We start from the raw sequence: 23,660 nt of genomic DNA, 5'->3' as shown, positions 1-23,660 counted from the left end.
ATGCTTTGATGATTTTAGTTGAATAAAATTAAATCTGTATAATCCTGTCCAAGGCTATCAAAGTTCTCCAGGAGAGCTTTTTCTCCTTAGAACTAGAATTCGAGTCCTTATTTTAAAATTTTAAGCCACCTTTAGCAATATAGAATACTTGGTTTTAGTTCAATGACCTGTATCAAATACAGAAAATTAAATGATGAAAAGGAATACTTGTTATAAGTCTATATTTGAGGCATATTTTCCTAGATACTGGTAGCTATTTAAAGATTTGAAATGTTCAGATATGAAATAGTCCAGATAACATTTGCACATGTAAAATCAGCTTTCTTTTTATGTTTTTTCTTTAAGTTTGTCACAAAAAGATGATGAATGTTTAGTTTTTAGCATAGAAAAAACTAGAAGTAGTTTTCTAGTGAATATAATATAAAATATGAAAGTAATAAATTCTACAGAGGAAATTTGAGAGAACCCAATAACCCTGCTGATATTTTCCGTCCAAAATAGTTAACATGAAATTGTCTATGTGTAAAAAATACTTGTGGCGTTTTGGGAGGTTCGGCATGAAAATCGGCTTAATTTCCTATTTTGCTTCAAAATTTCCATTTCCTCCCTTCCATGCTACTCCCTACTTCCCACTATCTCTGCAGTGTTTATAGATTCTTTTAATATATTTCAAACCCCAAAGGGTTCCACAGCCAAGTTAGTTTGGAAAACTCTTTACAACATAAGACTGTAAAAATAAGGATTAATTGCAAGTACAGAACAGATCCACAGTGTTTTTTTCCTGCTAAGTATATTTTCATGTATAGACTTCTAGTAGCCTGGCCACTAGCTTGGCTTTAAAAAAATCAAGGAAAATTTTTTCCTTTCTCCTAAGAAGAATATAGTTTTATCAGGAATTCTTTTTGTTAAATAATTTTGAATAAGTAATATTAATCTTATCAGAATTTATATCAAGACAGCTAAAAATCACCTAATAGTAGACTGTAATCTGAAGAACAATACAAACCATTGTAGAGACCAAATTATTTTGTTATTTTTTTCCCTTGGAGAGATTGGTTGCTTTATGCCAGACCTTAGATTCTGAAACATGTTATTTGAATTTGAATCCTGCCTTAGACTCTTCCTAGCCATGTGACCCTGGGCAAGTCACTTAATTATTGAACCTCAGTTTCCTAATCTGTAAAATGAAGATAATAATAGCACCTACTTCACAGGGTTCTTTAAGGAACAAATGATTTCTAAAGTACTTTGCAACCATAAAGTACTCTATAAATGTTAGCAATTGTTATTAAAACAATATGGTGTTGCTTGGAAATGATGAAAAGGTTTCAAAATAATTCAGACTGTTGTAAGGATGTGGCATAAAGATTTTTGATGGAGTTGTATGTCTGAAAAACATTTGTCTTATTTTCGTAGTATTTGTTATAGTCAAGTTTTGGAGAAAGACATGTTTCTTTGAGTAGTTTTGTTAGGATTTTTATACTGTTTTTCTAAATACTTTAGCAAAAGTCATTATATTTTTGTGTTATAGCGGAGGATTTGTGCTCTTTATAAAATCTTGTGCTCCTTAAAGTTGAAACAGTTAAAAAATTCAAAGGAACATGTGGACCACCATATCCTTTCTTCATCTTCATCATCAAATTCATGTTTATATAACATGATGCTGTTTTTGAAGTGCTTTCTGAACAAAAAGATAGAACTGCTATCTTTAATTCTTTTTTTAAATTAATTTATTTTGAATTGTCAACAATCACTTCCATAAGCTTCTGAGCTTCAAATTTTTCTCCCTCTCCCTCCCTACCTCCCTCTCTAAGTAGTGCACAATCAAACATTTTCACATCAGTGATGTTGTAAGTAAGAATTAGAGCCAATAGGAGCAACCACCAGAAAGAGGAAACAAAACACAACAGAAGGAAAAAAAATAGCAAATAGTATGCTTCCATCTGCATTCAGACTCCATAGTCCTTTCTTTTTTGTGGATAGCATTTTTCATCTTGAGGCCTTTGGAGATGTCTTAGATCCTTGTATTGCTGAGAAGGGTTAAGTCTATCAATATTAGTCAGAATTGCTGTCTTTATTTTACACCTGTGGCAATTGAGGCATAGAACTGTGCAGAATATAGTAGATGTTTAATAAATGTTTATTGATTTCCTCTATAGCTCCCCCCTTCCCTACCCTCTCAGCTGACAGCTTTGCCTCATGTTTCACTAAAAAAAATTGAGGCTGTTCACAGAGATCTATCTTTCTCCCCTGATTCCTCATCTCATATCACTTAGATGCCTTCTGTCGTCTCCTTCACTCATTTAACACACAGAATTCCTGGAACATAGAATAGGTGCTTAATAAATGCTAGTTGACTGACTGATTTCAGGCTTACACATACCCTTAAAGGATTTGTACAAGATCACACGTAGTAAGTACAACAGTTGTTGTTCATCTAGAATTTTTTTTGTCCCCCTAATTCTAGTGTTCGTTGTACTATATTATATTGCCTCTCATGGAAGCATTGATTTTATCTAAAGTTTAATTAATAGTAACCCATGGAATTCCTGGTTAAAATATAACTATTTTCCAAGCCTGTAGTAGAGATAGTAGGTAAGAAAAGATTTTAAATATTGAAATTTAAAGCATAAAACACCTTATTTGTTACATTTCACTTATTGTATATGTAAAATGAAGGTAATAATACTTATACTACTTACCTTCAGTGCTATTGTGTTTGGTTGGTTTCTTTTGGCTAGGCAATAGGGTTAAGTGACTTGCCCAGGGTCACACAGCTAGTAAGTGTTATGTGCTGAGGCCCCATTTAAACTCTGGTCTTTCTGACTCCAGGACCCATGCCCTATCCACTGCGCCACTTAGCTGCCCTCTTCAGTGCTATTTTGAACCTAAAATGAGATAATCTATGCAAAACACTTAAAAAAGTATAAAGTGCTATATAAATTTTAGCTATTATGATTTATAAATATGTGAATTGATCACTTACCATACTACTTAAGACTTTGTGAGCTGGCTGCCACTGATTTATCTAATTAATATATTGTCCAGATATATGTTCTCATTATTTAGTTTATGAAATTATCTTATTGATTATCTTTTAGGCATACTTCAGTGGAAAGAATACCAGAAGTCATAGGACTTGAGTTTTAGTTTTAACTTTGCCATTTATTTGCTGTATGGACAATTTATCTAATCTCTGTAGGTCTAAATTGAATCATAAATGAGGAATTTGGAACTAGTTGATCTCTACTTTTTTTTTGCTTTAAAATTCTATAATGCCTTGCCTCAAAAAATTTGAAAGGTAAAAAATAAGTGTATATTTAATGCAATTTCATTTATATGTTCTTGTGTTGACAATAATAACATAATAAGATAAAAGAGGAGAAAAAAGCCATTTTAAAGTTTATTATAAAGAAGAGCAAAGCTAGATATATTCTGACATGCACTTTAAATTTTCAGAGAGCAGATTCCAAAGGATAAGGAAAGGATAAGTAGGATTCTGGGACTCAAATTTAATTAAAAATTTATTAATCACGTACTTTGTACAAGGCAATGTGCTTGGTGCTAGAGATACAAAGACAAAATTAATAGTCTTAGTCCTCAAGGAGCTTGATTCTTTTGGGAGAGGATGGCATGTATGTGCAAGTATGGTATACTGAAAAATGTAGTAGTAGAGATCACTAACAATTGTGAGGGCGTATGTTTTTAAAGGGTCATGGGGTAGTATATGATATATAGTTGGATTTTGTTAGTAAGTTGACTTCATATACTGAGTAAAAGAGCCCCAGGACCATCATAGTACCCATTCTTAGATGTAGGAGCCAAGTTTGGGTTTGGGAAGGTTCTTTGCTACCTTTTAGCTCTTAAATAATAGTTTAACAATAGTGTGAGGATGATTTGGATGTTCACCAACTATGTTGTGAATTTCTATATTTCTTAGTGCTTAGAGCTGTTATTTCATATTTATTAAATTATGAAAGGGAAAATTTATATGTATGAATGGAAAAACATTAAGCACTTACTATGTTCAAAGCACTGTTCAGATGCAAATAGAAAAGTAACACAGTTTTCTACTTTCAAAGATCTCATTTAATGGGAGAGACAACGCCTTCAGAAGGTTTCTGCTGCCAAGTCAGAAGAACATTTCCATAGTCTTTTAATATACAGCAGCAAAGCAGATGAGATGGTAATCCCTCTTCTTTGCAATTTCTACTGGTGAAATCATATCAGTTTTTGATGTTGAACCATTTGACAGTATCAAAAACTTTGGTGATGAGGGTTTTGTTTTCTTGATTTTTAGCAGCTGTGGCAACAGCACCCTCAGAAGCAGTTGTCAGGCCAATCTTTATGAGAGTTACTTCTATGGATATTGGCTGTGAAGGCTGGTCTGAAAGCGGAATGCTGCCACTCTCAGGGCTCGTTGAGTTTACCTGCCTGTCAGTGGCAGTTGCTTTGCACTTGGTGGTAAGTTGGGTCTCTGCAGTCTGTACCCTTGAATGATAGCTTTGAGGCTTAGGCTAGAAGCAAGGCCAGTGGTCTGTGCTGGGAGAGGGGCATTGTTATTCCCAAGGCTTATGGTCAGCTCCTGAGTTATCTCTAGCAGGGTTAGAGGGGAGGTAGTGTTTGAGATAAGAATGAGGTGACAAACCTTCTCTGAACTAATGTTGTAAGAAGTTCAGGCAAAATAAATACTGTCAGTTCTTATGCCCACAGGGAGGACATAAAATCTGTATTTGCAGATGGTTGTGTGTATTATTTTATTGCTTTACCATATGGATGGGATGCTAAAGATAAGCTAGTTCAATACACTTATTTTAAAGGTGAGGAATTTGAGGCCCAGAAAGGTTAAATGACTTGCTCTGGCTCACTCAGGAAGAAAGTGGCAGAGACAGGTCTTCTCCAAATCCAAGACTCCAAATTCAGTTCTCTTTCTACTATCTTGTTTCTTGCTAAAAATACATTTATTAGCCAGTTTGCAACCTTTGCTCATATAATGGTGTAAGAATTTGGTAGTTATCCAAGTTAGGATAACTGTGCTGCAGTTCTTGTTTCCTAATTTATCTCATCTCTTTCAGTCTTGGGGGTTCATTTCACTGCTTTATTGAAGTTTAGTTCACTGAAGTAGGCATTTTCAGTTCAAAACAAATGCAAGATTTTCCCTTCTACCTTCCAAAAGCTATTAAAAAATCCTAACTGCATTAGAAATCCTTTAATTCTTAAAATCCTCAAGGAATTGGAAATAGATCTTTTTTTATGTGAACATTGGACAGGGACATGTGAAGAGTAGAATCGTAGAATTAAGAGTTGTAATGAATTTTAGGTGTCATTCATACTCATGTATGGGAATTGGATCAGTGTTGAATGTTTTTCTTGATGTACCGTTTTAGTTTAATCCTAATTTTTTTCACATTCATTAAAAGAGATAATGGGTCTGGCTTTCCAACCATGTTTCTCTTTCCACATTTCTGCAGCAACATGGTATTATGGTACACAGGTAACAGTTCATGCATAGTAATTGCTATCAGTTCTCTAGTGCCCATTTGGCGAAAATAAAATCTGGGTTTACAGAAGATAGTGTGTGTTGTTTTCTTGGTTGACCATAAGTACTTTCTCAGATGTAACTTCTTTAATGCCTTCAGATCTGGGAATTCCTGGAAAAACATGTTCATTTGTTCCTTGCTTTCTACTATTCATTGAGAAAGACCAAATCTTTTCCATAGGTTATTATTCACATTAGTTTAAAAAGCTTGATATTAGCGTAGACAAGTATGGTGTGGTGTACAAGACAATGGGTACTGTCTCCTACTTGTCAAATAACTGGAGGTATCAGAAATTTTGGGATCGTGAGGCTGTAGATGGGAAAATCCTAGGATACATGCTTCTCTATCCACAGCAGTTACAAGATAGTTTTCTAGTAACCCTGATTCTGAAATATAGTTATGCTGAAATATAGTATAAATTGATAGTAGTCAGTTTTAGATGTGTTGGGAAGGGATGTGAGCAGATGCCTGAAAGAATTTGAAAGTAGTTGTAAGGCCAGTAGTAGAGGTAAGCTGTTTTATTTTTTTTCCCTTTTTAGGTACTGTTTCATCTTTTGCCTGCCCCTACCCCAACCTTTATAGAATCATAGATTGTGCAAGGGACTTTAGGTCATGTAGACCAACTTCCTTATTTTAGAGATGAGAAAACTGGGGTCCAGAGAGTTTAAGTGATTTGTAAAGGTCACACAAATACTAAGTGACTCAGATGGGGGATACGAATCTTAGATTTTTCCCACCACCTCTTTTTTTTGACATGTCAGTTGTGCTATCCATATGTGTTTGTCACTGACCCCTTGCTTGAAGTTGGAGCTGCCAAGTATCAGAAGGTGATAGAGAAAAATAATTTTTATCTAGGTTTTCCTAAGCCCATGGATGTGATCTAAAGCTCAAATTCATATTCTACATGGCATACCAGGATAGTGAGTGTGGATTAGGGTGTGAAATGTGCCTCTTCTTTACCAGCTTTCCCAGTCAGTTGTCCTAGCTATCTGGTAAATGTTCTCACCACTTCTGAGGTCTCTTGAATGAAGTAGACTTGAGAAAAGAGAGGGTTTGTATTCTTCTTTCTTAGCTGTTGTGTGTTTAAGTACTTGTGCATGCACTCAGTTTAAACACACATACATACTTTCTCCACTGTTAGAATTGTTTCTCTTTTGGGATTTTACATTTACTACAACACACATACACACCTGGGAACACAAATATCCTTTTGAATGCTTAGGTCATTTTTTAAAATTGAGAGGAAATAAACGCAGTCATTTCTAGACAAGTCATTCCAAAGAAAAATTTAACTTATTTCACATTTTTGCCTAGGTGCCCTTATTTGTCTTCAGTGGTGTGTAGACAAATAAAGATTTTATGCATAGGTATTTTTGTCCAGTATCCCCGGTCATGTGTGTAAGTTAATGGGAATGTTGCTCTGGAGGTACCTTAATCAGTTCTTGGATTGAGTTGAAATCTACATCCTCATAGTTTCTTTAGGGCTAAAATAGACCTTAAAGTTTTTATCTAGTCTAGTTCTTTCTATCTAGGCTCAGGCCTAGATAGGTTAAATGACTTCCTTACATCTCTCACTTCAACTGATTGTGTCTGTTTTTTTCTTCTGGAGCAATATTCAGTAGGCTTGTTCCTTCTATGTAATAGCTTTTCAACCATTTAGATATAGCTGTTTCCCCTTAGTTTTTCTTTTCTTAGCAAAACATACTTTAAAAAACAAAACAGCATTGTCTGACATAGTTTCCAAACCTTTTGCCATTTGTGATCATCCTTAGATGCACTGTACTTTAGTATTTTTGTGAAGCTACTGATGATGATAACTACTAGTGTTTATATAGTGCTTTAAGGTTTACAAAGCTCAATGCATGTGTCCACTCATTTGATCTTCACAATAATCCTGTGGGGCAGGGGCTGTTACTAGTTCCATTTTGCAGATGAAGAAATAGGCTTATTACGGAAGTGAAGTGACTTTCCCAGAATCACACAACTAAATATGTGTCTGGGTTACAATTTGAACTCAGGCCTATCTGACTCTAGGGCCAGTATTCTTACCCACTATGCCACCTAGCTGAATATAATACTTCAACTTAGTCTAATTATCTCAGAGTAGAAGTCCTATTTTCCATGATTTAGATCTGTTAACTACAGATCACATAGGATGTCCCTTTCTTAGCTACTATATTGCACTACTATATTCTCACATTAAGCTTATTGTCAAGTAATTTTTTTTTTTAAATACGAAAAACAGGTCTTGGCTATTCCAGGCCAGCTCTTTCTTATCTTAGGTTTCTTTGATTCTTTGAACCTAAATGCAGAGCTTTACATAATAACATTTCATCCCAACTGGATAAAATAATTTTGAGTCTTTATTCTCTCATACCTTTCTGTCACCTGCAAATTTGATAGATATATTTTCATTTAAATAACTGATAAAAATGCTTTAGGTACAGAGGCAGAACATTGTGGCATTCCTTTCAACATAATTTCAAACCATGAGTGAAAAACCTTGTGGATAATGTTCAAGCAGCTGCAGATGCATCTAACAATCTTTCTTCCAGCTGTCATGTCATTATCTTGTCCATAAGAATATCATAAAGGATTTTGTTATAAGCTTAATTACAAACGAGATGAACTATGTATTTAGCATTCCCTTTTTTCTGTCAGTCTAGGAATATTGTCAGAAAAGGAAATTGAACTAGTTGAGTATGACTTATTCATACTGAATTTAAAGTGCTATATTAATGTTATTTTGAGAGCCTAGAGTGGTCCAGTAGAAAGAGCACTGGCTCTGTCTAGGTCAAAAGACCTAGAGTTAAATCCTTCCACTATCATTGTGTCTTTGGACAAGTCACAGTCTTTGTGGGCTGTGGTTTCTACAACTGTAAAGTGAAGGTGTTAGACTAGAAGTCCTCTTAAGTCCTTTTCAGTTCTATATCTCTGATCCTTTGACTTTTTCTAAATGCCCACAAACCATTTGGTCATTTAGAGGACTTTGAGGATTGCTGTAGTGAGAAGGTAAAGAACCTGGGATTATTTGGTTTGGAGGAGGCAAGACTGAAAAATGTTAATAAAGAATGGGTGCACTGTGTGTATGTGTGTATGTCTGTATGTATGTCTTGTCTTACAGAACATAGTGGCAGGCTGTTCCTGGTTTTCATTGAGGACAGGATCAGGGCAAATGGTTTTAAATGGCAACACAACATCAGTCAATCAGCAAGCATTTATTTTTGTTATTCAGTCGTTTTAGTTGTGTCAGACTCTTCATGACCCCATTAGGAATTTTCTTGGTAAAGATATTGGAGTTGTTTGCTATTTCTTTCTCTAGCTCATTTGACAGATGAGGAAACTGAGGCAAACAGGGTTAAGTGACTTACTTGCCCAGGGTCATTATAAGTACGAGATTGAATTCTACTCAGGTCTTCCTAATTGCAGGCTGACAATTTATCCACTGAGACACCTAGTCGCCCTTATTCCAGGTATGGGAGACAGATAGCCAAAGGCTTAGACACAAGACACATAGTTGACTTGGAGCCAAAATTGACCTGAAGTCAAAAGACCTGAGTTTTGAATCCTTACTGATAAGCCCATTCGTCATAGACAGGTCACTTCACCTTTATTTCATTTGGGCACTTCTGATGGTAAATATTCAGTTTAATTCAGCAAGCATTATTGAACTCACTGTGCTAGACGGTAGGGATGCAGAGGCAAAAAATGAAAATAGTCCCTGACCTTACGCAGTTTGTATTATTAAAATACACAATGTGTATAAAAGAGATGTACACACGTGTTGTTTATTGTTGTTTGTTCTTCCCATGCTCTAAGAGGACCAAAATGACATCACAATGTTGGGATCAACGTACAGTATATCTGACTATGGCTATACCACAATTTGGGCCCAAATAGTTTGAATGAACATTCAGTATGGAAACATCTCTAAATTTGCACATCTAATATTTCTTTTTTTAAATTTATTTATTGCATTTCTTTTAAACTACTTTTGTTCTGCTTTGCTCGTAGAGCACAGAATCTTCTTTGTACATGCAGTCCATGCCAGATGGTCCTATGCCAGTGTCTTCCATGTCTCACAATCGATACCAGAGCTCTTCAGAGAGACTTGGAGAGTGGCCTTGTATACTTCTTTTGAACGCTATGTGAGCATATTGACATTCAAACCATGTGGCCAGTGCATTGGAGTTGTTCTCTCTGCAATAGAGTTTGAATACTTGGCAGTTCAGCTTGAGAAAGGTTCTGAGAATATGGTGCCTAATCTTGCCAGGTGATCTTTGGAATCTTCACCTATATGTATAAATACAAGCCTCACTTAACACTAATAATAATGATAGCTAACATTTATGTAGCTTTCTATGTGCCAAGCACTTTACAGTTACCATCTCCTTTGAGCCTCACGACAACCCTGGGAGTAGGTGCTATTATTATTTACATTTTACTGACAGGGAATTGAGGCAAATAAAGGTTAAGTGACTTGCTCAGGGTCACACAGATAGGAAGTTTCTGAGGCCAGATTTGAACTCAGAAAGATGAGTCTTTCTGATGCCAGGCCCTTCACTATATCTGCTCTGCAAGCTAGCTGCCTGAAAAAGTACATTAGAGAAGTAATAACAGTGTCATGAGGGTTAGGGTGTGTAAGGAATAGGGAAGGATCCTTTCTGGTCAGAGTGATTTGTGAAGGAAAGACTTGGAGGCACCAGTACTTAAGCTTGGCCTTGAAGGAGGAACAGAGACTAGGAAGGCCTTTCTAACTATAATAGGGAATAGGAGGCTGGGAGTGTGAATTTGGATACAATGAGTTTAGTAGGTGGGATGTGGATGTCAGGCTGTGGATAGAGTTAAAAATCTGTTGTTTGAAGATGTGAGGCTAGGTAAGGGATGAATTTGAGTTGGGAGAATGTTGAGTTAGGGTAGGGTGAATTTGGACTGGGATAAATTTGGGTGAGAAAGTTAAAAGGATGTACCAAAGACTTCTCAGGAAAGACTTCACCATTGATACTTTGGAGGGGACTTTTATCTAGTGTTAGACAACCTTTGTCATTTTACCAAGGGAATTCTCAGTTTTTCAACTCTATAGGTTTTTTTCTTGCTGCGTCTTTTGAAGAATGTTGCATCAGTCCGATTGTTTCATGAGTGCCTCAGGACAAATAGAATAAATGTTAATGATGAATGGTAGTAAAAATAAGTTCCAATCAAAACCTTCCACTACTGCATACATTCCATTTGAAACCTAGTCTACCTTAGTACCTCCATCTGGAGGGCCCAATACTGAATTATCTGTTGTTCTTGGTGACAGTGTTTTGCTTGCATAAAATTGTGCTATGCTATCCCAGATAGTGGGCATCTTGGTGGTGCAGCGAATAGAGTGCATGGCCTGGAGTCAGGAAGACTTCATCTTGCTAACTTCAAATCTGGCCTTAGACTCTTACTAGCGGTGTGACTCTGGGCAAGTCATTTAAACCCTGTTTACTTCAGTTTCCTCATTTGTAAAATGAGCTGTAGAAGGAATTGGCAAACCACTGCAGTATCTTTGCCAAAACCCCCCCCCAAAACCCAAATGGAGTTATAAAGAATGGAACATGACTGAAACAACTGAACCACAAAAATATCTCGATAGTGTTGTAGTAGATTTTATGAATTGTAGTTATTTCTCAGCTGACTAATGATGTTGCATTGCTTTAAACCTCAACCATCATTTAAATGTTTGGTTTGTTTGCTCTATGCAGAATTTTCCTTTTTTAATTTAATATATCTTTATATGTGTGTGCGTGCATTTTATATACATATAAACATATATAAAATAACTTTAGCTTATATATTTATTTTTATCCTTTTTATCTTCTAATTTTCTGCCCTGCATATGCATTGGGAAACAGTTTTTGAAATTGTTTACATAAAAATTTTGCTTGTGAGGACTTTAATAAAGTATCATTGGTATTTTAGACAATAAATATTGTGTAACTTGGTCTTTTCCTTGATACACCATTCATTTATTCATTCAGTAAACATTTAAGCACCTACTACTTGCTAGAAATTGTGCTAAGCTCTGGGGATGCAAAAAGAGGCAAAAGACAATTGAATGAGGAGCTTACACCAATGAAATATTTAACTTAAATATGAATTTTTCCATTAAATTTACTTTTACCATGTTATTTCTTGTGTAGATCTGCCTACAAATAAATAGGTAAGATATATGAGAGACATGTGATGACAATTTCTTTGAGAGTAATGAAATTCTCCTTGAATACTTAATTAGAGGTTGACTGCCTGGGAAGAATTGTAGTCTATCTGAAGAAGTGAAAAAGTAGTTAGGATTTTCTGTATACATATTCAAAGTTTGAAACAACATAGGAGTTAATTTTTGAAAATTCTGCTTGTGCATGAATCATAAAATTTATTACAAACTCAATGATAACATTTTAAAGAAATTTAATTTTGTTGATATCGTTTGCCTTTATAGTTTCTTCATTTCTAAAATATTCCACCTATTCTTTTTCTTGTAAGCCATTCTATGTGACAAAGTTTTAAGAAAGAAATGAAAAGCAGTTCAGCAAATCTAATTAACACAGCAACTGTATCAGATGGTATATGTAGTAGTCTGTACCTATAGTTCCCCACCTCTGCAAAGGTGGTGGGGGTAGGGTGGGGTGGATTTTCTCCTGAATTGCATCTCTGAAAGCATAGTTTGTGGTAGATTACTGATTATCATTTTTCCTGTAAAGAGGAGATCTGATAGTGCTGAATTCCAAGGGATGCAAATATGATCACAGGATCATAGATTTAAAGTTGGAGACAACCTTGGTGGTCATCTAATCAAACTCCCTCATTTTACAGATTAGGAAATTGAGATCCCAAGTTGAATAAGTAGCTTCCCCAAGGTCGCAGTTATAAAAGTAGTAGAGTTGGGATTTAAACTCAAGTTCTTTGACTCTAATATCAGTATCCTTTCTACTAGTTTAATTGAAATCCTAAATAATGGCAGGTAGCATGGCTTAGTGAATAGAACTAAGTCTGGGAATCAGGAAGATGTAGGTTCAAGTTCTGCTATTGACCCAAACACACACACTTTTCTCTCTCTCTCTCACTCTCACTCTCATTCTCACTCTTATTCTCTCTGAAATATAGAAACAGTTTTTATTAAGGAACAATAATTAGGATTACCATAAGATTTCCATGGAAGACAAGATGATGGGAGGAATGAAATACAACATATAGAAAATTAAGAAGCAAGAGCCAAATCCCCAGAATTACCTATCCAGTAAAATCCAGTCAAGAAATGGATAGTTGAGAAACAGACTGAAAAGTTTTCAGAGACACATATGCATTTCTCTAAAGTCTTAGTACAACAGGCAAGCCTCCCAGTAAAAAGATAAACAGTTAACACAACTTCTACTTCATTCCTACTTGTCAAATCAAGATTTACTCACAAAATTTAAAAAAAAATATATAAACTTCTATGGATAGTACTATAACCCATGGACTCCTAGGCCTTTCCATTATTGTCCCGAGGCTAAATTTTCTTTCATGTGCTTTCTCCCCCATTAAAGCATGAGCTTTTTGGGAGCAGGGTCTTTTTTCTTTCTTTTTTTATTTTTAAGGTAGAAGAAAATTTCTTTAATGCCAGACAACTCTCTTTAGAATTCTGCATGGCAGAACAGGTACCAGTCTCCATTCCTAGAGAGGTTCCTTACCAAGAATACCCCATGTCAGTGAAATTATGGATCAAAAAAGAAATGCTAAACAGCATCTCTGTAAATATAAAAGCATTATGGATTTCTTTTATATTTTTAAAAATGCAATAAAATATTTAAGAAGCCCCAGAAAATGGACTTGGAGCCAGCAGACCTGAGTTTGAATCCTTACTGGTGAGCCCATTCATCATAGCCAAGTCACTTTACATTTATGAGTTTCCCCTACATATGAAGGAGACAGTGTGGTGCAATGACAAAAGTGTTGGACTTGGAGCCAGAAGTCCATTGTCCAAATCCCTAAGATCTAAACTTTGCTGACTATGACCATTGGCAAGGCATTTAACCTCTTTGGACTTCAGTTTCCTCATTGGTAAAATGAAAAGGTTGAACTAGATGACTTCTGATGTCTCTTCTAGTTGTGTAGACCTATGATTCTAGGTCCTATAATTCTGTTTTTGAAGAGAATTGTTGGCCATTGTACTCACACTGCTGGCCCTGACCCTATCCTACAATTCAGCAGAACCCTTTAAAATCCCAAAGGATGGAGAACTTTGCTTTGCCTCCTTGTTCTCTGTGCTTTTGCTTGGCTGCTACAGGGAATCCTATTTGCTTCTTGAAGCCAGAATTTCTTTCAAGGGTGTAACTTTAGGTACTGGCTAGCAAAAAACATAGATGTATTCAGAATTATAGAGGGAATCCCTGGAGTACGGGGAAGTTATCATGTACTCTGAAAAACTATAGAGGAGGATGCTGTGATGCTTTCTTTCAGCTTTGTGCAGCAGATATATATTAGGCTTTCTAGTCCTCTAAATGGGGAGATGTTTTCTTTACTCTTGAAGAAAACTTAGTTTGCCTTCTAAAGAAAGGAGAATCAGATTCAATATATTGAAATTAAAAACTTCATAAACCATTACCTTTCTTTGTAGTTAATGAGTCAAGAGAAAAATAAGGGAAAAGACAGTAATGACTTGAATGCTTTAAATAAAACGGTAACTGCTTAGATGATCACACAATCCAGAGGATCATAAGATTTAGAGCAGATACGAATTGAGCAAGAATCTAATCCACCTAAACCCTCATTCTGCAGATGAGGAAATGGAAGCTCAAAGAAGTCAGGTGACTTTTCCAAAGTCATATAGACAGTAAACAGCAGAGGTAGGATTTGAATCCAGGTCATCTGGCTTTAAGTCTTGGTGGGCTTTCCACAAGAAACAAAACAAAAACTGGATTATTTTTCTTAAAAAAATTTTTGAAGTTCACTTTTTAAAAAAATGCCAGAATTCATCATCTCTGGTACCAACTACTTCGGTAATGAAAATAATTCTGTTTCAGAGATTTGAAATGTATTTTATTTATAGTTATTTCCCATAAATGATAATATACTTCATATAAAGCTGAAAACTACAGGCAGTGAATAACAACCATTTTTCCGTTCTGAAAAAAGGGATTACACTACAGTCTCATGCTACCTACTCAGTTTATTGCTCAGGGGTATATTGCTTAGGAGGGTATATTGCTCAGGAGGGTATATTGCTCAGGAATTTGGAATTTGTAGTTTTTGAAGGATCCTTATTTAGGTCACCTCTGTGTGCTCTGCCATTTGCTGCTTTTGTAGCCTTAGACAAGTAATAAAACGTTTGGCCTCATTTTCCTCATCGGTAAAACATAGGGCTTGACTAGATGATCTCTGAGGTTCTAAGTCAGTGTGAGATTTGTAGACAAGCCTAGAAGTTAGAATTCCTATATTTTTATTTTTAATATTTAAAATCTTGAGTAAATTATATAATCCTTGTACATTTTGCTTTATCCTGTGGATGATAACACTGTTATGTTATAAAATATAATAGCATATATAAAACTCATAGCTGATTTTTAGTAAAAGTATCCAGTGAGTGATTTATTTTAGAACTATTTTATTTTTTCTAAAATATATTGTCCACCACTTATATTGCTAAACTGAAAGAGAAAAAATAATGAACAAGCTTTAGACCGAACCTTCCTTTAGTTATTCATCTAAACTTTTTACTACTATTCCTTGAAATTTTTTATTTGTCTATTTACTCTTCCTTTTCATTAGAAATGTGTTTTGTGGCTTTGAAAGCATCTTACAATTTGAGCAGAAACCTAGCTTCCAAAATACTTCAAGATATCGTACAAGATGTTCCAACACTTCTGAAAGTTTGGAAACCTGGGATTCACTTTGAGATTTATGATTGAGACATGTTCTTTCTAAACAAGTTTTATGCTGTAGTCTTGGGTTACAGCTGAAAGTGGAAGAAGTACTCTTGAGAATGGAATATTGCCTGCTTTAGTATATTTAGATGAAAAATCTTGCTATAAGAAATTCCCTCTGATCACGACCAGTCCATATGCTGCTTCCTCCAACTTTACCTTTCCTATCTGTTCATCGTAATTGTGACTATGGTATCCTTAAGTTTTCCCTATTCTTATGGTTTTCCTAGCCTTACTCAAGGTCCCCTCCCTTCCCCTCCCCAGCAGTCTTATCACTGTGTTTGTCCCTTTCCTCCAATTTAATTGAACAAACATTTATTAGGTGCCTATTACATTCAAGGCTCCTTTAATTCTTCTCTTGACACGCTTCCTCTTAACTAATATCCAAAACTGGGTAATGCTTTTCCTCTGCCTCCTCTGCTTCTGTTCCTTCTGTGGATATGGAGTATAGCTAGAGGAAGTTAAAAACCATGCTGATTTATTTTTTTGCTATCACCTCAACTGCTCCCTCGTTGATAAATGGCAATTCTTTTTATTAATTTCTTAATATCTTCTTGTCACAATTCTCCCAACTTGTTCCTTAAATTCAGTAAACATTTATTAGGTACATACTACTTCAAGACACTTCTCTCTTTAACCCCCTAACTCAACCTTTCCCTTCTCATTCTCTCTCTCTCTCTTTTTTTTTTAAATTTTTAGGCAATTGGGGTTAAGTGACTTGCCCAGGGTCACACAGCTAGTAAGTGTCAAGTGTTTGGTCTAAGGCTGGATTTGAACTCAGGTCCTCCTGACTTCAGGGCCAGTGCTCTGTCCACTGCACCACCTAGCTGCCTCCCCTTATTCTCTTCAGATAATCTTGCCTTCTACTTTATTGAGAAGATTGAAGCCATTCATACTTACCTCTTTCAGCTCTATTCTTCCCAATCTCTGTGTGTTTTCCCCATCCTCATATTCTTCCTATAATTTTAGAGCAGGAGGTTGTATCTCTTCTTGACCAGGTTTTGCCTTCCACCTCTACCCTGTTGCCTCGTTCTGTTTCAGCTAGAACTTTGCTCTATCATTGATCAGCTTTTAAAACTTCGAGACTGCTCTCTCCAAGGGCACCAATGTCCTCCTTATTGCCAAATCTAGTGTCCTTTTCCCCTTCATCCTTCTTCACCCCTTTACAGCATTTAATACTATTGTCTACTCTTTCTTTTCTGATGTTCTCTCCCCATGGCTTCTGTAACACTACTCTCATGGTTTTCCTGCTTTCCCATTACTCCCTCTAAGTCTCTTTTTCTGACTTCTCATTTCTTCCAGCTCCTTAAATGTGGTTATCCTGTAAGGTTCTGTCATTGACCCTCTTTTTTTTTTTTCCTATTTCTATTCTCTTATTGTAATCTTATTCACTCCCCCTCCACCCCATCTCTTTGTTGATCATATTTATGTGAATGACTCTCAAATCTATATTTCCATCCATTGTGTCCCATATTCATCTGTCTTTTCTGATTGTTCTAATTGCTAGTGTCTCTTTCCCCCTCTTAGTTTGTGTATATGTATGCACATGAACTCATGCGTACATCTTGTTCATCCAGCATAATTGTAATCTCTTTGATTGGGCAAGCTTTAATTTTTGTCTTTTTATTCCATGTTGGGCACTGTGTATGAAACACAGATGCTTAATAACAAATGCTTTTTGATTGATTGGATACCTGTATTTTAATGTGCCACTGTTGCCTAAAATTCAACATGTTCAAATCTCAGTCTATCATCTTTATCTCCTTGCTTCCTTTCCCCAACTCCCCAGTTTGTCTCTTCTTTCCATCATGTCTTTCTTTTGATGGTGCCACAGTTGTTCTAGTCTTTCTAGTCTTCGAGACAGGTGATTTAGGCCTTATCTTTCACTCTTTCCTCTCTTCTAATACCCAATCAGTTGCTTAGTCCTGGGAATTGTGTTTTCATAGCTATAGCCTCCTTTGTGCTACCACCTCAACCACCTTAGGGCAAACCTTAACTTCTCACCTATCTGATCTGTTGTAATAACCTTTTAACTAGTGTTTCTCCTTTTAGTTCTTACCTTTCTTCAGCCTCTCCTTCAAACTGATACTTAAATTATCTTCCTAAAATGCTACTCTAAGCTGGTCCTTCATTAAGAAATCTTTAGTCATGCTCCATTACTAAGGAATAACATTTCAACTGTATATTCTGCCATTCGGGGTTCTACACTCAGACTGTACTCTTTCCAGTCTTATCTGCTCTTCTTCATGTACTGTATGTACATTTGGTCAAATTATACTACTTTTTACCTCCTCTTCTCTTCCTGACCTTGCCTACTTCTATGCCTTTGATTAAGAGACTCCTTTCACTTCCCATGTTCATCTATTAAAAGTCTCCATCTCCTTTCTGGGCCCAACTCATCACCTTCTGTCTCTTTGAAGCCTTTATGGGATCACAGCTTTAGCCTTTGCAGAGACCTCAGAGACCATCTCAGTCCAACTCCCTCATTTTATAGATGAGAAAACTGAAGATCAGAGAGGTTAAATGACTTGGCCAAGATTACAAGGGCCATTCTGAGCTTGGATTTTAATTTGTAGCTCTGACTCTAGAGACAATCCTGTTTGTATTGTATCATGATTCCCTGACCCTGTAGCCAAAAATTATTCTTCAAATTTCTGATGACATGTTATCTCATCTTTTTATTTGCGTTTAATTAAATGTTCATGTGTCATAGTTATGTGTGTGTATGTGTGTGTGTGTATTTTCCTTTCTGAGAGACTGCATGGTTTATGTGCCACTATCTCTAATACTACTGACTTTGACCCTGGGCAAATAATTTAATCTTTCTGTGCCCCAGGCAGCTTGCTTACAATTTTAACTTGAAGGGTGGGAGAGTTGCAGATTCATTGGAAGAGGAAATTTCCTTACCTGTACCAATGAAGTTACATGTTAAGACAAAAAATAAGTTATTATTTTGAAAATTCTATTTGATATTAGAAATTTTGTCATATTTATCTTTATATCCTCCTCAGTGCCTAGCATATGGCCTTGTAAATACTAGGAATTTAATAAGTGTTGGAATTTAATCAGTCACAAAAGCAAAGTTAAGCTAATATAATGAAGAATTAGAAAATCTACCAAGATGTTTTATTTATAGTTCTAAATAAATTTGTTTCAAGTGTGTATTTTTGTTCAGTAGGGACTGTATTGAAGCATTTGAAATTTTGCTTTGAGTGCTTAATAAAAACTTATCAGTGGTTCACTTTCTGTGAATTTCCATAATAGGAGAAAAGAGGGCAAAAGTAAAAAGAAATTTAGAAATAGACAAAAGGCATTTTTAGTACATGATTAATTTATGAAATTTTCATTTGTAGGAGGTTAGAAAATTAACTAAGGTGTTAGATTTTGAAGAGAGATTTTTGCAGTTGTCCTTAAATTTTCATAGTTGTGTTTCAGAGTACTCCTACTTGATGCATTTTCTGATCCCTTTCTCCTTAACCCTAAATTACCTCATATTTACTTTGTATGTATTTCGTATTTACTTGCGTGTGGACATGTTGTTTCCTTTGATAGAATGTGAGTTTCTTGAGTGAAAGAACTGTTTCATTTTTGTCTTTGTATTCCTGGTGTTCTTCAGTGTGCTGGGCACATAGTAGCTTATTGAAAGCTTATTCATTGCATGTTGATGGTAACTAAACTTTATCATCCAGTGTTAATGGTGTGTTGAATTTCATCCTCTTGTCACCTTTCCTGTTAGTTACCTTGATCCTATATAACTTGCATGGTATGTTCTAGAAGTTTATAATTTGACATTTTAAAAGTTTTAACAGATTGAATCATCCTACATCAACAGTAAAAATCTCCATAACAAAATCTGTAGCTTCCCACCTATGATTCTTATTTCAGTCAGTGGTTTATAACAAAAATCTATAACAACATGGATGGTTCTTTGGAGTTCATTATTTTCTTGCTTTTTTAAAATTCTTAAATGCCAAATAACATCATTTCCATATACACAGCAGAACACAAAAAGATTTTACATAAAACGGCGAATCTATCTTATAGCATTTGCTTTTTTAAAAAGTACACAATAAAATTCTACACATTACTTTCAAAACTGCTCTTGTCTGTGCTTCTTTGTGAACTTCCCTCTGTTAAAAAAAAAGATACAATGGCCCTCTTTTTGGGGCATCAAAATTAAAAATTGAGAGAAAGGGAATAAAAATCCTTCTAAAAAATAAGCATAGGCAAAACAAAATCGTACAAAATAAATTTTGCTATGTTTAACAATATATCTCTGCATCTTGTGTCCATTCTCTGTTGAGAGGTGGATAAGCTTTATCATCAGTTCTTTGGGGAGGCATGGTTGGTCATTGAATTGATCAGAGTTCTTAGGTCTTTCACAGTTGTTTTTCTTTAAAGTGGTGCTAGGGGCAGCTAGGTGGTGGAGTAGTTAGAGTGCCAGGCCTGAAGTCTCTGAAATTTCTTTTATTTTTTATGGTTTAATAATATTTCATTACATTCATATACCACAATTTTTTTTGGTAATTCCTCAGTTGTCTAAGATGAGCAATCTAAGTTAACCCCTTACATTTTAATCCGCATTTCAAGATCCAGACACTTGTTTTGCACTATTAGGATGGTATTGCCTCTCCTCTTAATCCAACCCCTCTCCCCCAGCTTGTTTGTTGAATTTGGTTTATTTCTTCATGGAAATGATTGTGTGTGTGGTCAACCTCTCACCTGTCTGTTTCAGATTGAGTGGAGTTCATCTGATGCCCATTCTCCCCCCCCCCCAATATTTGTGTATCATTCTCTAAAACTCAGTTTATGAAAATTACAAGTTCATTGGAGTTCATCATAATAAGATAAAAACTGTAAATTTACTTGAGCAGTGGTAATGTTTCAAAATAAGGAAATCTGTTTTTAATTTTGCTTCATTTAAAAAAAAAAGCCTGTGTGGGAATCTAGTAACTTGGTAAATGTGAATGAATTCTTTTATTACCCCAAGCATCTGGGCCCATGGTAACAAACTATGAACAAAAAGAGAGAAATGAGTGGATAGTGGTCAGTAAACATTAAAGTACCTACTATGTGCTAGGTGCTATGCTAAGCTCTGGGCATTGTATTGGAAAGAAGAATTTTCATTAAAATAGTTTATAAGGATTCTCTAAGAAGGACAGGGATATCATGGAAATTCAAGGTATAGAAAACTAAAAAGCTAGGTTTTTTTTTTAGGACAGTCATTGGGAGTTAAATATAGCTAAGATAACACATGAAGAATGGCCCCCAGAGATATATCCAATTTTTTTTAAACCACCTCATTGTCTTTTTGATTCTTTAAAGAAAAAACTTAATTGAAATTAATACTCTATGGCTAGTGATTGGTAGTTCTTTGAGTTTTGGTATGGTTTATTGAACTTCTAAATGTTACTTCATATTACTTTTTTCTGTGGAGGTAGTCACTAATGTTACTTTTTACTTCAAATACAATATTTACTTCAAATAACAATGTTACTTCAGATACAATATTTGAACCATGAAAACCACCCCTAGCTTTTTTTATAATGGTATATGCAGTTTGGGTGCTGGGGAAATGATGCCTCTTAAGTCTTAGAAGGAATCCTTCCCCCTTTTTTTCCTCAAAGTAATGAATGGTACAATCAAAGCCCTCAAGCCCTCACTTTATTAATTTACAAAAATGTTAGAATGCTGAATGTAAATTTTAAAAATTTATTTTGTTGCTTGCTTTTTAACATTTCCTATCTGTAAAGGGCACTTAGCAACATTTAGTTCTTTTCTGAAACAACAAATTCAGAAACTATGGCGAGCAAATTGGAAAGCAGGTAAAATGTATTGTACAATATTTATATGCAGCTTCTAATACATTTGAAGGCATTCCTTTGCTCTGGCTGTCTGCCATGTCTGGACTATGCTTCCTTCTTACCACCTCTTAGAATTTCAAGCTACATGAGGTCTTTCTTGATTCTATAGGTACTAGTGCCCTCACCCAAATTACTTTGTTTTTTGTTTTCTGTGTAGGTATTATAGCCCACTTTTAGAATGCAAGTACCTGAAGAGAGAAGTTTTTGTCTTTGTATCCCCAGACCCTGGCATGAGAAAGGTGCTTACTAAATGCTTTTTATTAGGCATACCAAAGTAATTTCATTTTATCAGAAAATTTTGTAGGGTTTTTTTTAAAGTATATACTGGCATGGAATTTCTGAAGATTGCTATAATTAATTGTTATTTTAAGTGGGGAAAAAATAAAACTTTTGTGGGCCTTTATGCTACCCCAAAAGCCATGTTACAAGATTATTCAAAATCTTAGGCAGGCATATAACTAGTGAATAGGAATAAAAATAAACATTATATAGCCTTTAAAGGTTGTATAAACATCTTTTCTATTGATACAAATCTCTTCTACTAAGATCCTTTTTTTTTGTTTTGATCCCTCATTGTTGGGGAAGGTGGCTTTAGGTTCTTAAAAGCTTTGTCAGTAAAGTTGTCCTACCAAGCTGGAAAGGCTTTGAATAAAGCCCTAGTATGAAACTGTTAGTCATTTTGCAACCATAGGTGGCTATTTATATCTAACATCGTGCAGTTTTGTGTGCATTTTTTTCCTGTACCACACCTTCAAGACAATCAAGTAATGTTTATATACATTTATAGCCTCACATATGCCAATCCATTCTTGTTTAGTTAGGAGTTCTCTTTGGCCCCAATTTAATTGTCTTAATATTATTTGGACATTTACTCTGTGCAAGATATGGTCATAGGTATTTTGGGTATTACAAAGGTTCATTAGACCAACACTGTCAGTCAGTAAGATTTTTGGAGCCAAGAATATGATGACATATATACCAATAAAATACAGAGGAGAATTTGAGTGCTAAGATACAAGATGCTATTAGAATTCAAAGGAGTGATCAATAGGAGGGATCAGTGGAAATGAGGGAGAGGACATTTGAGCTTTGACATGAAGGATGAAGGTAACATTTCAGGAAGTGGAGAGGTGGAAGAGCATTATAGGAACAGGGAGTGCCTAAGCAAAGGTATGGAGGAAACTGAGGAGTGTGTTCAGAAAGCTACTTCAGTTTGGTTAGCATTTAGTGTATAATCAAAAGGAGGGTAGCATAAGAAGGCTGGTAAGTGAGATTGTTGATGAAATGCCAAGCTAAAAAATGTATATTGATTCAGCAGACCATGGGAATCCACTGAGAATTTTAAAGTAAAAGGGCAATATGATCATACTTTTGGATTAGGAAGATTTACTCTGTGAGACTTTAGTCTTTAAATAATCATATAACTTGTATGCAGGACCTGCACAAGTAATTTTGAGACTCAGCTTCCTCATTTGTAAGATGGGGATAGCGCACCATCTGAGAGAGTTTTTGTGTGAATCAAATAAGACTATATGTGCAAGCGCTATGTAATAATCAAATATTACATAAATGTAAGGTATTGTTATAATATATTCTTTAGTAACCACAACTTGATAACTAGATTCCTCTACTCTAATGAGACAAATCCAAAGTCAGTTTTGAGATTTGTGTTTTTTTTCTTCATTGTGTACCTTCTATGATAGCTTTCTTGTACCAAACTTATTACTATTTATCATTTACTTGAAAAAAATTGTTACCCTTATTTTGGCATAATAGTGCTTCTCCACAATTACTCAAAGAAAGCTGCTTACAAAGTACATTCCCAGAATAATAAATTATTGTTTATTAACAGAAAGGAAGGATGCATCCTTTAACTTTGACAATATCATTTCTACTGTGTGTTATCTTAATTTCCTTGCTTATAGTAAGAGTGTGTGTATATTTGTGCTATGTTCAGTTTGCCATTTCATATAAATATTCCCATGTTTCTCTGAATTCTTTTTATTAATTTCTTATCACAGTAATAATCCATTACATTCATATGTCATAACTTGTTCAGGTAGTCCTTAGTTATTAGGCATGCTTTTTGTTCCCACAGAAAGTGTTATGAATATTTTAATATGAATTGGTCTTTTCTTATAATCTTAGTAGTGAAATGAGTCAGAGTTTAAACAGGTTTGAAATTTACCTTGAATAATTTGAAACTGTTTTCCAGAATGATTGAACTAATTTGTGGCTACGCTAACTGTTAGTGGTCTTGCCTTCTGCCAGTTTTCCTCATTTAGCACCTTTTCGAGCTTTACTTAATACTGTATATCAAGGGTCTG

At 35.2% G+C, this 23,660-nt stretch overlaps 1 protein-coding gene across 3 annotated transcripts in view; it reads left to right on the top strand.

The window, feature by feature from the left end:
* Nucleotides 1-23,660, top strand: part of ROCK2 (Rho associated coiled-coil containing protein kinase 2) — a 172,190-nt gene that overhangs the window by 2,795 nt on the left and 145,735 nt on the right. Inside the window, exon 1 of one of the 3 annotated variants that reach the window (XM_078149553.1) lies at nt 4,445-4,464. The exons of the other annotated variants lie outside the window; for them this stretch is intronic. The gene's annotated coding sequence lies outside the window, so the exon portion shown is untranslated. Of the gene's footprint in view, nt 1-4,444; nt 4,465-23,660 lie in introns of those variants that run through there. 3 annotated transcript variants of the gene reach the window in all.

Source organism: Phascolarctos cinereus, unplaced genomic scaffold, assembly GCF_003287225.1.
Source record: "Phascolarctos cinereus isolate Bilbo 61053 unplaced genomic scaffold, phaCin_HiC Scaffold_2;HRSCAF=192, whole genome shotgun sequence".
NCBI lineage: Eukaryota > Metazoa > Chordata > Mammalia > Diprotodontia > Phascolarctidae > Phascolarctos > Phascolarctos cinereus.
This window is presented reverse-complemented; position numbering and strand designations above follow the sequence as displayed.